We start from the raw sequence: 16,242 nt of genomic DNA on the forward strand, positions 1-16,242 counted from the left end.
GTTGTCCGCTATGCAGAAATAGCTGGCGCCATCGTTACACCCCTGTGTCTGTCAGAACCATTTCCAGGTGCTTGGCTGAAGAACATTTGTTTTCATCAGAGGCCCTAAAAGTTGTTCCCCCCCTTGGCCTATAAAAGGCTCTCCTTGTATGTAGTGACCTCTTATTCCGCTTTTGTAGAGCTTGTTGACGCCTCTACAAGGCAGAGAAGAGATTTCATCCCATTACCAGAGTCTGAGAGGGGCGCGTTATTTGGATGTGAGAAGCAGGATGGTCGTATCAATGAATTGTTCCCCACCGGCCGTTCTGACCATTCTGTTAAGGGGTGTTGGGATCAGTGGATGTGTGAGGGCACACAAGGTGACCGGGCTCAGGACCCCCAACAGACCACCAGTAGAGAGGAGTGTCTGACCAGACTGTTTGGAGGTATTGGGACCAGTGGATGTGTGAGGGCACACAAGGTGACCGGGCTCAGGACCCCCGACAGACCACCAGTAGAGAGGAGCGTCTGACCAGACTGTTAGGAGGTGTTGGAACCAGTGGATGTGTGAGGGCACACAAGGTGACCGGGCTCAGGACCCCCGACAGACCACCAGTAGAGAGGAGCGTCTGACCAGACTGTTAGGAGGTGTTGGAACCAGTGGATGTGTGAGGGCACACAAGGTGACTGGACCCAGGACCGCCGACAGACCTCCAGTAGAGAAAATCATACAAAAAACATGAGCAGCTCCAACTATTTTGTTGTCCGCTATGCAGATAGGTGGCGCCATCGTTACACCCCTGTGTCTGTCAGAGCAATTTCCAGGCGCTTGGCTGAAGAACATTTGTTTTCATGGCCCCCATTACATGTACAGCCTCTGCCACCCACCATCAGCTCTGTTTTCAGTGATGTCGTGAAGGATGAAACTGGACGCTACCGAGTGGAACCAGATTGTCTTCAGCGATGAATCCAGGTTTATTTTGGGTTCTGACGACAACCGTGTTTGTGTCTGGAAACATTGGGGTGAGCGCCTCAATACTGCCTTTGCTGTGGAGTGGCACACTGCCCCCTGCTAGTCTGGAGGGCCATCGCCTACGACAGTCGTTCCCCCTTAGAAGTGGTACGAGGTACAATGACAGCTCAGCGATATGTTCAGAACATCCTGCAGCCACATGTGTTCCTCTCATGGCGGCTTCCAAGAGGCAGCAGGATAATGCTCAGCCACACACACAAGAGGGGCACAGGAAGCCCCCACAACATTGTCACACTTCTGTGGCCGCCGGGTGCCAGATTTATCATCAATAGAACATGTATGGGACCATCTGCGATGCCAACTACTACAGTCTATGAGTTTGCACAATATTGAGGGTCATTTACAGCAAATGTACAGCAATATGCTGCAGGATACCATACGGGACCTGTATGCCTCCGTGCCTGCCCATATCATATCTTGTATCCAAGCTAGAGGCGGTACAACAAAGTACTAGAGCCTCCATGCCACCCGTATTACATCTTGCATCCAAGCTAGAGGCAGTACAGCAGAGTACTAGAGCCTCCATGCCTGCCTGTATCATATCTTGTATTCAAGCTAGAGGTGGTACAACAGGATCTAAAGCGTCCATGCCCACCTGCATGACATCTTGTATACAAGATAGAGGAGGCCCAAAAAGGTACTAGAGCCTCCATGCCCCCCCCCCCCCTTCCTACCGTATTACATTTTGTATCAAAGCTAGAGTTGGTACAGCAGGGTACTAGAGCCTCCATGCCCATCCGTATCACATCTCGTATCCAAGCTAGAAATGGTACAACAGGGTACTAGAGCCTCCCTACAAGGGGTCGGTTCTCCACAATAAATGACCCTTTTGCTCTGATATTGTAATCACTTACTTATATTGACACTAAAATCTCACAGAGAAAGTTTTGTTCCATTTGGATGGGCATAAAAAATACATCACCCGCCTTCCCGCCATATCCCTTAAGGCTGGTGGCGCACAAATGAATTTGCATTGCAGAATCCACAGCAAATACAGTTTGGAGCATGCAATGTAAAACAGATTTTTCCTACACACTCGCGTAATCGAATTGCAGTTTCTGTGAGCGGAGGAATTTTTTTTTTGTGTGGTGTCCGCATGGATGGCTCCCATTGAAGACAATGGAAGCCGTTAGACCCGTGGCCCTTCCACAGTTGATATTGCATAAAGGTCGCGGATTCAGCATCATTGCCTAGCGACGGCATGGGGAAAACATTGAAAAAAAAAATCTGTACTGCGCATGTTTGATAGCGAGCCGCCTGGACCATCCGCAGTACAGATAGATTTAGGCACGCGTGAACGCCGGCTGGGAACAGGCTCCAATTCCGCTGCAGACTCCATCATGCGGAATCCGACCCGTTTGTGTGTCGCCAGCCTAACAGCACACTAACTTAGTAGTTTATGGTGCTGTGGGGACGCAGCAGGTTCCCTTCAGCATTGTTGTTAATGGGGGACGGACACAAATGGAAACTAATTGGCTTATATCAGTTTATGCTTCCGTTTAACGGATCCGTTTAATAACTGTGCCTGAAGTGCTTAAACTGCAGTTACCTTTCAAGCAGGAAAAAAAAAAAGATCAGTTGAAAACAGATACAAACGGAAACTTGGGTTCCTTTTATATTTTCTTCTGTTTTATGATGAAACAGAAGAATCAAAATAAAACGTCCGTCAGGTCCGTCAAAATGACAGATCCTGCGGCAGCCGACAGAACTCAGAATATAATTGGTTCCATCATATTACTGGAAAGAAATAGCAGCATTCCCACTATTGCTTCCGGCATCCATGAGAGATTCCCTGTACGGAACGAGCAGACGGAGGTGTGAACAGCGCCTAACTGTCTATCTGACTGAGCTGTTTGCTTCAGTTTGCATCAGTAAAGGCCCATTTAGACCCAACGATTCTCGCTCGAAACTCGCTCAAAGCCGTCTTTTGAGTGAGAATCGTTGGGTCTAAACATGCGGCCATCGTGCAGTTTTCGTTAAGCAAGCTTAAAGACAACGATGATACTTATCAGGACCGTGCGCTGAATTCTCAGCGGGATACCACTGATACTATTGTTTTAGCTGGTATCCCGCTCGTAGAACACAGCAGAGGTATGCAGAAGACAGCGCTCCAGCTGTCTTCTGCATACCCCACTCGGAGCACTCAGCTATATGCCAGCTGAGCGCTCTGTGAACACAGCAGGAGCATGCAGAAGACAGCACTCCAGCTGACTTCTGTATACCCCACTCAGCTGTATACCAGCTGAGCGCTCCAAGAAGACAACAGCTGCATGCAGAAGATAGCGCTCCAGCTGTCTTCTGCATACCCCGCTCGGAGCGCTCAGCTGTATACGAGCCGAGCGCTCTGAGAAGACAACAGCTGTATGCAAAAGATAGCTGTCCCGCTTGTCTTCTGCATGCGTGAGCCTTCATTTACACACTAAGGCCTCTCCTCTATGGAGAATCCGTAGCGGGTCCCTCATGCCCCGCGGACATGAGCGCTGAAAATAAGAATAAACTTACCCGCAGCGGTCCGTGCAGGTCTTCTCTTCTGCACGGCCGGATCTTCTTTCTTTGGCCGGCGGATGTGCTCGGCACGCCGGCAGCGTGCCGCGCGCATGCGCCAGGCACATCCGCCGGGCCGAAGAAAGAAGATCCGGCCGGGAAGAAGAGAAGACCTGCCCGGTCCGCTGCGGGTAAGTTATTCTTATTTTAGGTCTCCCGCGGATCCGGACGGCTTCCATAGGCTTCAATAGAAGCCTGCGGGAGCCGTCCCCACGGGAGGCCCGCACCTAAATGGAGCATGTCCATTTTTTTTTCATGCTCCATATTTTTATTAATTCACTTTTATTGACCATCCGCGGGTATTTATCTACCCGCGGGTGGTCAATGCATCCCTATGGGTTGCAAATCCGCGTGCGGGTGATCCGCTGCGGATTTAAAATCATATTTTGCCCGTGGACATGAGGCCTAAGGGTGCCTGTCCACGGGCGTGATTTAGCCGGTGGTAAACCGCCGGCGAATCACGCGCTCTGAAGCTTTCCATAGCACTTCAATGGAAAGCGCCGTCATACTGTCCACGAACTGAGAATCGCAGCGGGCAATTTGCAGCATGCTGCGAATTGCTCTGATTGTCCGCGGCCAGCCTATCTATCAGATAGGGCTGACTGGCGGAGATTCAGCAGCAGCTTCTGCTCCCGCGGCGGATCTCCGCAGCGCCCGTGGACAGGGGGCCTTATGCAAAGTGAACGCTAAAAATTATAACTCAAACTGCTGTTTAAGCGAATTTTGAGCGATCAATTGTCCGTGTAAATAAACTCTGGAGCCGTATTCACGTAAACGTATTTGCGCCATCGCGGGAGAAAATCACAAACGGCAGCGATGCGATGTGAGATTATTTTCCGGAAAAAGCATCACTGATGCTCAAAAATTGTGTGAACAAAAACAATATAGCCATCGCCAGTGTGGAGGAGCCCTCAGGATAGGGGGGCAGCTTTCTGGTTGGTGGGGGTCTGAATGCTGATAATGAGAATGGGGTCCCTGTGTACCCCCGAATGAATAGAGCAACGGTCGAGCATTATCGCTGCCGCTCTGTACATAGCCATGTGATTGAACTCCATTTTCTCTGGCATGAATGGAGCAGCGGTGCGCAGTGTCTGCCATCACTCTTGCGGTCACTGGAGCTCCCGGGGGTCGGTTAGGGGAAAACTTTCCGTCTTGGCAAAACCCTTTGACTATTTGCAAAATGTCTTCATTTTCCATTTCAGTTGCCGAAGCATTTCCTGAGACTGTTTCTTTAAGATAAAAATGTCAACGTTAAAAGCTGCGTGCAAGGAGACCGTAGAGAAGCCGCACGGACGAGCTGGTTTACTGACAGTGGCGCTTCATGCCACGGTTTAAGTAAACTGTCAGCTGGCGTCACGGCCACAAATGTATTCAGAGGCTCAAACCTCATAATATACAGGGCCCGACACCACACTGCCTAAAAGAAAATCTGTCTTTGTTGCCCATAGCAACCAATCACAGCGCGGCTCTCATTTCTTACACTGCTGAGGTAAAATGAAAGCTGCGCAGTGATTGGTTGCTGTGGGTTCTTACACCGCTGAAGTAAAATGAAAGCTGCGCTGTGATTAGTTGCTATGGGCAACAATGACCGATTTTATTTTGGACAGCCTTCATAAGAGTGCGGTGTCGGTTATTTTTTATGTGGCGCCCCCTGTACTTGTGGTGACTGACAGCACCTCTGTCCACCAGACAGAAGCAGGTCGGAGCTCTCGCAGGTTTCTGCCATCATACATGGCAGTTTCCGGTGTCCATTACAGTAAAGCTACATTCACACGTGCGCAATTTTTTTGCGTTGCAATATGCACAACATTTGCGCGATGCTGTGAGGTAAAACATCGCAGCCTGACCTTTTTTTTTTTTTTGCGTCCTTCGGATTGAATCTCCCATTGTTTTCAACGGGACAGCCAAAAACATGGCATGCCGTACGAGGGGCTCGCGGGTGCGATGCGATGTTTCCCATTGAAATCAATCAGAAACACTTTCTCGATCCTCCGACGTGCGCGATTCCAGCGCCGGAAGATTGCAATTTCCCAAACGTTTTCATGCGAAAATGCCTCGCATCTGCAAGTAAAACGCATGTTACCAAGTGCGATATCGCGCTCCCCGTGTGAATGTAGCCTTATTGTGACGGCTTGTGGTGAGCCACTCCACCTACCAGCCTGAAATCGCGCTCGTGTGATGTACCGGTGGACGCGAGGCGTTCTGTAAAAAAAACAAAACATTTCCTATTTTTTCGGCAGGGTTATGATCCTCGGAGGATCGGCAAGTGTTTCCATTGTTTTCAGCTAGATACTTCGCACGTGTTGTGTATTCCTGTCCTATTGAAAGCAATGGCCGATGCGTTCCGTGGAACGCCTAAAGATAGGATATGGCGTGATTTTTTTCCTGCACCACGATGCCATGCGGTAAAAAATATTGCTCATGTATATGACCCGATTCAAAGGAATGAGGTTCGTATTTGTGCGAGATTTGTTCGTCTCGGAACGCACAAATCTTGCGTGATTTTCACGGCCTTGTGTGACAGGGGCCTTAAGTTGTACAGTATTTAAATGGGTAAGTGCAATATTGGTCAAAAAAACGTGGACCAATATCGCACTTGTAAACCTGCGATGCATTTTATGAGAAAAATGCATTCCGCCACCACTTTCTCATGTGTGATGACCGCATGTTGTTCCAATAGTAAAAATAGATAATCGCACTCGCGTGAAACTCGCGCTTCTATGCGAGTGTGTTGGGATTTTATTTATTTTTTGCCCTAGGGAATAATGCGCAATTCTTAATCAGAAGCGCCCAAACTATGGCGGGACGTGTTGCAATTGTTCTATCGCACAGCATCACTGCAAGTGAAAACTCGCCCGTGTAAACGGACCTTTTAAAAAAGTGAAAAGTGTGATTTCTGTGCATCTCGCAACACGCAGAAATTGCGCAAGAAAATTGTCCGTGTAAATACACTCTAGAGCCGGATTCACACAAATGTATTTGCGCAGTGCCGACTGCGTGCAAAATTTGCTCGTACAATACGTAGTGAATGCGACACAATGATTTCACTAAGTTCACATAAGCGTATTTTGCACGCGCTTTTCGTTCGCGCAAAAAAATATGCAGCGAGCTCTATTTTCCTGCACATTTGCACAGACGAAAATAGCACATATTGAACAAATTCACTTAATTGCCAATTTCGCTGACCGGCCGCGCTGTTGTTTTATTTGTCCAAATGCGCACGATTTGCATGTGCAAAAAGTACAGAAAAACACACACATGCGCACGCCAATACGTAATGCCCATTGCGCAAATGTGTGCGTAAATGCACTTACGCCTGTGTGGCGCCGATCTAAGAGCAGAGTCACACGGGCGTAAGCATATTTACGCACACTTTTGCGCTATATATTGGCATGATGGCAGTTGCGTTTTTACGTGTGCATATTTTACTGTATTTTTTGAGATTGCAGATTTGCGCGCACAAAAAAAATCACGCAAGCGTACTCCGATTGAAATCAGGTTTAATTCGTTTAATATGTCTTGTTTTCGTGTGCAATACGTAACAATTAGGACGTTTCGGGTTTTTTTGCGTGACCGAAATGCGCAGGCGAAAAATGCAGATGTGACCAAACCCATCGACATCAGCGGGTTCTAGTCACTGCATATTGCAAATGCTAATTTTTCATGCGTGATACGCCTTGCGAGCGCGGTCATGTGAATAAGCCCTTAGTGTACACAAGGCCTCATGCCCGTTTTTTTATTTAGGGCACTGCAAGCGTTGGTGTTACTGTTTACGTATATGAAAGTTCAGAAGAAGAATTGGGCAGGAAGGAAGAAGGTGGCTTTAAGACGCCAGCACCCGTCGCCCGTCTGCCCGTCACCCGAGGATTTATGCTGCTGGCAGCTGTCAGACGCTCCATTTTGCAAATTAGTTAAAAAGAAAATCCGTCTTCCATCTACCTGAGTGATATCGTCTATAAATCCATCATCCCGTAAATTCTCGTATGTGGACACGGGCGGCAGAGAACATTTAGCGCTATCCTGACACTGTAGGACCGCGAGGACCGCTAGCATGTCTCTTACACCAAATACTTCTATTCTTCATGAAGAAACAATTCGGAAGCCTCGTTCCTTAGAATTCTGCATTGTGCTGTTCCTCTGTTATTCCTCCTGGAAATATATGAATAAATTGACAACTTGGCGTTTCCATTCTTTTTGTCAACAGGGACATCAATGATGTGGAACCCGCGGAAAATAGAGCATGCTGCGATTTTTCTTCCGCTCACGGAATACATGATTAGTCTCCATGCCTGGAATTACACCGTGTCTCACGCATCTCCTTACCTTTGGTGCGCAAATACGCAGAAATTTTTTTTTTTGCACAACTCAAAATCTGTGCAAAATAAGGAAATGTGAAAGAACTGATTGAAATCACTGGGTTCTATTCTCTGTGTATTGTCAGCGCAAATACCCACGTGAGGGGCACGTAGCCCCCATTAATGGAACAAATCAGCATGCAGCCGCCTGACAGTTTCCACATGGGTTTCACACAAAAATGGCACCAAAAACCGACATGTCAGTTCATTTTCCAGCAATGTGGATCTTAAAATCCCGCGGACTACGGAGCAGATCCTCATAGCATCCAATAGAATCCTAAGATAGGGCAGTGCAAGGGTTAAATCTGCAGCAAATCCGTGTTCTGTTAGGCGCAGATTTCACAGCTGCAGATATCCTGCAGTGGATACGGCCTGGGTGAACGCACGCTTGGGCCTCATTCACACACTGGTTTTTCCGTGGGTCTGGGCTCAGATTCTGAGAAAAACTGCGCCATAGTTCATAAAGAGCGTATTTTTATGCATGCGAATTTGGAAATCCACACTGAATGCAGAGAAAAAGAATTAGGACTTCTACAGGCGAGCATTTTTGCGCATGTTTTTGAACGTGAAAAATCGCTTAAAAAAACTCAGGAAATGGAAGCCATTGATTTCAATAGGCTCTCTCGTGACAATACGTGCGTATCGGCGTATTTTACTGCACTTTTTCTGCCCCCACGCTATGTTCAATGGCGTCTGTAACCGCACCGATTGAAATGGCTAATTAGTTGCGGATGTGTTCTTTTTCCAGCGGAATTACCTGGTATTTCGTGCATCGCCTTACGTATTGCGCACATTTGCTCATCCCTCATTGACTTCTATGGGGGCATTTGGTGTGCAAATACGCAGAAAAATAGAACATGTTCTGTCTTTTCTTGGGCGGCCAAAATGTGCACGCAAAATTGGTGCATGTGAACGAAGCCATTGGAATCAATATTTCTATTGACTGCGTATTACGTGCGCCAATACGTCTGTAGAAAGCCAGCCTTACGCGTTTTTAAATGCATGTAAAAAATGGATGTAGAGTGAATGGAGATTGGACGTAAAAATTGCAAAAATCTCTTGAAAATCACATGAAGAATTAGACTGTTTTTACGGATTGCAATCGTCTGCGTGAAGCCGGCTGTTACGCTTTTTTTTGCTGGATTAGATGGTATTTCCATCCACAATGCTCGCTCCGTTCTTGTAGTCGCTGATTGTCCTACAATCAGTTCGAATATCCAGCTTTGATTCCTCTCATATCTTCCAAAATATATTCCCCTTCCCACAATTACCCAGAGCTCCTAAAAAAAAATGTTTGTGCCCAGGTTCCTCCGCACTCTCCTCCTGTCATTACTGACATCTGCTGGGATCTCTGTAGCCAGCAAGGGGTTAAGCCGCAGCGCTGGAGTAGAGGTGGGCGGGGCCTCGGCGGCCGTGCAGCCACGTCAGCCTTCGTGTAATAAAGTTTTGCGGCTTTGAAGCCCGCGCTCAGTGTGCCGGGAGTTGTAGTTTTGCTTCTCCGCTGTGGAGGTTCCTCTCATGGGCTGCTTGTCGGGACCAAGCTGAGAGCAGGAGGTGAGAGATCCAGTGGGCTGCTGGAGCTGGGGAGCTGACCCCCAGCAGGCGAGGGCGGGGGTGTTGGAGGACAGCGGGGCTGGTGCACGGTACTGCAGGAGAAGTTCAGTGGCTGCAGTGCCGGGGGTCCCGCTGATCAGGGGGCTGACTGCACTGCAGAGTATTGGTTATATAGTTTGGGGAAAGTTACTTAGTTGCTGAGTTCTGCGCCGCACCCCTGTGCCTCACTAGTGGGGGCTTCACAGCTCACCTGCTGTCTGCGCCCAAGTATTGGGGCTTCTGCTTACTGATAGTTTGCATTGCGGATCTGATATCTGCCCCTTTTAAAAGAAACAAAGTTGCAAAAAATTCTCTCCAGTTGTCATGTGCTGCGGGGTGACAACCAGCCTGAGCACCGTTATAGCGGCCACAGCGGTTGTCACCCAGCACTTCAAGGGTCCTGAATAGCAGATCTTCTCCACAAGGGGGAGTACTGATTGTATAACTGGTTTGGTTTTTGCATCTCATCTGACACTCTGGGAAAGCTGGGTGACAGCTGCCATCCATCATCTGACCTGCTGGGTGACAAGCAGTTCGGACACCGCTATCGCAGTGGTTGTCACCAGCACTTCAAGGGTCCCGAATGGCAAATTTTACCACCACAATGCCTGTTTAGATGACCTATAGAAAAGCTGGGTGACCGCTGCCGTCAGATAACATGATGACCAGTATAGCTGACAGCAGCGGGCACCCAGCTTTCCCAGAGTCCTAGATGCAACATCTGCAAAGTTATAGAATTATTATGCCCTGGGGAAGATTTGCCATTCACGACCCTTGAATTGCTGGGTGACAACCGCTGTACATGAAGCAATTGTGTCCAAATTGGTTGTCACCCATCAGATCAGATGACCATATGGCTGAGATGACAACCACTTTAGACCCCATTACCACCCAGCTTTCCCAGAGTCATGAATGTAAAGTCCAGCTAGTTATGTAATCGTCACCTGACCCGCTGGGTGACAACCGGTTTGGACACAATGAACGCTATTCCAATGGTTGTCACATTTCAAGGGCCACAAATGGCAAATCTCCCCCCCCCCCCCCCCCCGCAAGGGCTTGTAATGATTGTATAAGTATGTAGAAAGCTGGGTGCCCGCTGCTGTCAGGTGATCCGACGACCAGTGCGGCTGGCAGCAGCTGTCACCCAGCTTTTCCAGAGTCCTAAATGTGACATCTATAGAGTTCTGTGTTTATCATTATGCCTCCTTGCGTGGTAAGATCTGCCGTTTGTGACCCTTGAGACCCCGGGCGACGACTGCTGTAAGGGCTTCTTCACACGAGCGGAAATACACCGCGTGTTACGCAGGGAATGGAGCCCTTCGGTTCTAATGCTGCGCAATGTTCTCACAATTTTGGGTTACGTGAAGAAAAAAAACATCATGTCCCATCTTGGTGCGTTAGACGCCGTAATGATCAATGGGCTGCTGAAATTTACGCACAAAATCAATGGAACTTGGTGCATCTTTTTTTACGTGCTTAAATACGCTGAGTATGTTCGCACGCAAAAGAGCCGCTGATGGGTAGAGAAACGCCGCAAAACACTGTATTTCAGCTCGTAAATATGCTGCATATTCACGGATTGGACTAAGCAATATGTCTGTGTAAACGAGCCCCGAGGCTAATTCAACACGGGCGATACGTGGGAGATAAATAAAAATAAAAAAATCGCACCTCGCAGAAAGACTGGGCAAACCGCAATTTTTTATTTTTTTTTTATTTATTTTTATTTTTTTTATCCCCTCAGCATCGCATGAATCAAAACATTGCAGATGGGAAGGGAACCTCGTAAACAATTGGTTTCATATCCTGCTTTTTTTTAATTGACTACCGCTGAAGGCGAAAATCGCGCAATTTTCTCACCCATGTGAAACCACCCTGATAGTGGTTCCCAAATTGGTTGCCACCCAGCAGGTTAGATGCCCAGTATGGCTGACCCGCTTGGAACACCATTATCACCCAGCTTTCCCAGAGTCACAAAGTCTAACTAGTCATGCAATAGTCATCTGACCAGCCGGCGACAACCAGTTTGGGTCTGTTATTGCTATTACAGCAGTTGTCAACCAGTATTTCAAGAGTCACCGAAGGGAAAATCTTCCCCTACAAGGGGGCGTAATGATTGTATAACTAGTAGAGATGAGCGAGTAGTGCCTTAGCTGAGTATCTCCCCGCTCGTCTCTAAAGATTCGGGGGCCAGCGCTGGTGACAGGTGAGTTGCAGGGGGGAGAGAGAGATCTCCCCTATGTTCCTCCCCGCTCTTTCCCGCCGGCCCCCGAAACTTTAGAGATGAGCGAGGAGATACTCTGCTAAGGCACTACTCGCTCGAGTAATGTGCCTTAGCGAGTATACTCGCTCATCTCTAATAACTACTTACATGTTGCATTCATGACTCTAGGAAAGCTGGGTGATAGCTTTGGTAATGGTAATCGTGTCTTCGGACCTGCTGGGTGACAACCCATTTGTGCACCATTATTGCTATTAACAGCTGTTGTCACCCAAGAGTCATGAATGGCAAATCCTCCCCACAACGGGACATAACGATGGTATAACTAGTTGGACTTTGGGTTTTTTTGGCTCTGGGAAAGCTGAGTTGACAGCTGCTGGCAGCCGTACTGGTCATCACTTCATCTGTACTGCTGGGTGACAGACAATTTGGACACTTTTATCACTGCCACAGTGATTGTCTCCCAGCAGGACAGAAAAATGACAGCCGTCACCCTCCTTTCCCAGAGTCTGAAATGTAACATCTGCCTAGACTCTGGGAAAGCTGAGTGACAGCTGCTGGCAGCCGTACTGATCATCACGTCATCTGACTGGGTGACAACCAATTTGGGTACATTTATAGCTTCTGAAGCAGTTGTCACCCAGTATTTTAAAGGCGTAATGGTTGTATAATTATGTAAATGTTTCATGCCTGACTCTAGGAAAGCTGGGTGACAGCTGCTGTCATTGCACTGGTAATCACATCATCTAACCTGCTGGGTGTCAACCACTTTGGGCATTATCGCTACCACAGTGGTTGTCACTCAGTAGGACAGAAAAATAACAGATGTCACCCAGCTTTCCCATCTGACTAGACTCTGCGAAAGCTGGGTAGTAGCCAAGTCATGTGACCCAACCCATTTAGCTACTGAAGCTTTTGTACCCGACACTTTAAGGGCCACAGATGGGGCAAATCTTCATCCACAACGGGCGGGTGATGATTGTATAACTGGTTTGATTTTTGCATCTGGCACTCTGGGAAAGCTGGGTGACAGCTGCTGTCGGCTCGCTATACTGGTGGTCACATCATCTGACCCATTATTGCTATCGCAGCGGTTGTCACCCAGCATCTCAAGGATCACAAATGCAAATTGTAATGATTGTCTAAGTAGATGTTGGATTTGTAACTCTGGGAAAGCTGGGTGACAGCTGCTGTCGGCCATACTGGTCATCCTGTCATCTGATCACCATTATCCCTACTATAGCAGTTGTCACCCAGCATTTCAAGGGAATAGCAAATCTTCTCCACAAGGGGGAGCAGTGATTGTGTAACTGGTTAAAGTTTTGCATTTGGCACTTTGGAAAAGCTGGGTGACAGCTGCTGTCAGCCATACTGGTCGTTATGTCATCTGACGTATTTGGGCACCATTATAGTTCTGGCAGCGGTTGTCGTCCAGCAGACAGATGAATGACAGACAGATGGATGGCACCCAGCTTTCCCACAGCCCTGAATACAACGTGTGCCTAGTTATGTAATCGTTACGCCTCCTTGTGTCATAGGGAAGATTAGCCAGTCATGTCCCTTGAATATACCGGGAGGGATATGGAAATGTCACCCAACACCGCAGTCTTATGAAGGCTGTCTAAAAGAAAATCCGTCTTTGTTTCCCCTAGCAACCAATCACAGCGCAGCTTTCATCTTACATCAGCAGTATAAGAAATGAAAGCTGTGCTGTGATTGGTTGCTAGGGGCAACAAAGACAGATTGTCTTTTAGACAGCTTCCATAAGAGTGCAGCGCCTGCCTACTCTTCCATGGAGCCTGTGGGTGCCTATACAAGAGCATGGCGTACGTTACAAGCGCCTGCAAACGGTTATTGCCTATGATTAAATGGCGGCCGTTGCCATGACTATCTGACTATGTAATACCTGAGCCGGCCAGGGCTTTCAGAGTGGGAACCGCTGTTTGGATTTCGGCTCCGTCTCAGAGGGGGTCCCCTCCAACAATGGCCCCTTGTACGTCTGTGGGGGGGTTACAGCTGCTAATATCTGCAGGCGGTGGGCTCTGAGCCTGAGGGGCGCTCTCACACGGGCACATTTACGTAGCGAATAGAACCCCGTGATTTCCATGGGTTCGTTCACAGCTGTGGGTTTTTCACGTATATTTCAGTCACATGACCTACCTTGTTTGGTATTACACACCGAAATGGCCCATAAACGTGAAGGGGCGTGCGTAAATCTGCAGGAAAACTATATTTACGCAAGAAGTCAATGGGGTTTATTACGTTTTATTTTTTTTTCCACACGTTAATATGCTGGGTATATACAAGCGTAATACAGCGATTATGGCGCGGGATCGGCGTGTTTCGGTTTATGGATATAGTGTGTTCATGGACCGAAATCCGCACTAGCCCCTGAACGAACGAGCCCTTAAAGGGGTATCTGTCGATGGGGGTGTATTTAAGGGACCAGCTTCTTCCATGAGCTCTGTCCGAATGAGGTATGGAAGAAGCTGGCATGAGACAGTAACACATGGTTCCCAACCAGCAGGGGGCAGTATCCCCTATAGATTGGAGGAGAGTTGGGCCGATGGGAGAAACGGACAACGAAGCTGTTCCATGACAGAACCCGGTCCTATTTGTGGCCCTTAAAGGTGTTGCCAGGATTGGTAAAGCATGGCAGCTTTCCTCCCAAAAAACAGCTTCGCACCTGTGCACAGGTTTTATGTCATATTGTAACTCGGCCCATTCAATGCAATACCAGACCTAACCTACGGAGAAGTGTGGCGCTGTTTTGTGAGGAAAGCGGCGTGTTCTTCAAGTAATCCTGGACAGCCCTTAGCTTTCACGCAGAATGAAGTCTTGCGTAATCGCCGATACCGTGACGTGTGGTGGGAATGCCAGTATATTATTTCATTAGCGTAAGTGTAGATAAGCAGCGCCAGATCCATCCGCTGCCGCTGATCTCAGAGGAGAAAAAAAATAGTTAACAGGAAAAATGCGTCCTGCGGGATTCAGGGTCTCCTGATGGCGGCGGCCAACCAAAGCCCAGTAGATGTCAAAATCCTTGCTGTCCCTCGTTTTGGGGCTCAGGAGTATTTTTGTATAGGTAAAGGATGAGGCTGCTGTGGGATCCATGATAGAAAGGCATCTGGCGCCAACCTGCCTGGCATGACGCTGTCGTAGCAACTACCTGCTGCGGCGCACTACTTTATACAACCCTAGGGCGCCTTCACACTGGCGATACAAGAGTGAAGACGCAGAATTATGAAACCAATGATCTTTAATGATTTCCTTCACATTTGCGATGTTTTCGCTCCTGTGATGATGCGTGGAAAAAAAATTGCGCCCTGCTCTTTCTGCATTTTTTGCTTCTTTTTAAATTTCCCAATGGAGCCTCCTTTTTATGCAAAGCATGAATTTTTCGTGCAATGCGTTTTTAGAGTCCTATTGACTTTTGCGCAAAAAAAATAATTCTAAAATTGCAGAGAAAATCGTAAGCGGCAGCGATATTTTTGCAAGAAGAAGCAGCAGCAATGACCCTCAAAAATCACAGGGAAATAAGATGCGATTTTTTTTCGTGTCAAAATGGCGATCACCAGCGTGAAGGAGCGCTAAGGGTTCACAACGCAAGAGTGATTCACAGCCCGATATCGCCCCCTCAATCCTTCTGACAACCCCATGGAAACGGCCTTGTATCCCCACCGGGGCTGAAGGGAGTGGTCACAGCTGCAGCCGGGAATCGCAATGGGGCCGGCGCTGGAAAACGGGGAGATATGGGAAAAAGAAAAGACTTGCTGTGATTTCCTTTTTTTTTACTTTTTTTTTTTTTTGGTTACATGCCGCATTGCAGGAGTGAAAACATCGCAAATGAGGATGAAACCTTTGAAAATCATCACTCTCGTGACTTCTCTTGCCAGTGGGCAGTCGCCCTTACTGAGCTCAATACTAGCTGTGTAAATACCTGTACAGTCAGCTCCCCCTAGTGGTGGCACATTGCAAGCAAAAAGATCCAATTTAAAAAAAAAATAATAATTTTAATAAAAAATCTGTATGTAACGACAGATCTTATGCATACATGTGTCTCCATGGCTACCAGCAGTGACGGCCTTAGGTTAGATAGCTCCCTGTGTGGCATTTTTTTCCCACCTCCCCCTTCATTATCCCCTACATTCGTAAGAACAAAAAATGATACATATTGCAATGATGGGCTGTCTGCCTGTGTTCTGCTTTTGCTGAAAGCAACAAATTTGCATCGTACCGGCACCGAGCTGAGTGCATAGAGGCGCCACCGGCACCGAGCTGAGTGCATAGAGGCGGCACCGAGCTCATAATATATACACAATAGCTGAACTAAGCAATTGTGTTGTGGGGGCGCCGATGGGTTGACAGTGGCACCTCCGAACATCAGACTGGAGAAGACAGAGCCAGGAGGAGGATGATTCTTCTCGCTCCACAAGATGCTGCTACATAGAGGAAGAAGCTCCGCTGTCCAGGCAGACCTGAGGGGGCGAGCATCACAGCCTAAATCTATCTGATGCT

General features: G+C 47.9%; 1 long non-coding RNA gene across 1 annotated transcript in view; it reads left to right on the top strand.

Annotated features, from left to right (window-relative positions):
- The first annotated feature begins 9,352 nt into the window (after positions 1-9,352).
- The window catches only part of LOC136588037 (uncharacterized), a 43,434-nt gene continuing 36,544 nt past the window's right edge, over positions 9,353-16,242 (top strand). The window contains exon 1 of the long non-coding RNA XR_010787532.1: positions 9,353-9,464. This is a non-coding gene — a long non-coding RNA (uncharacterized lncRNA). The remainder of the gene's footprint in view (positions 9,465-16,242) is intronic.

Source organism: Eleutherodactylus coqui, chromosome 1 (assembly GCF_035609145.1).
Source record: "Eleutherodactylus coqui strain aEleCoq1 chromosome 1, aEleCoq1.hap1, whole genome shotgun sequence".
In the NCBI taxonomy this organism is placed as follows: Eukaryota; Metazoa; Chordata; class Amphibia; order Anura; family Eleutherodactylidae; genus Eleutherodactylus; species Eleutherodactylus coqui.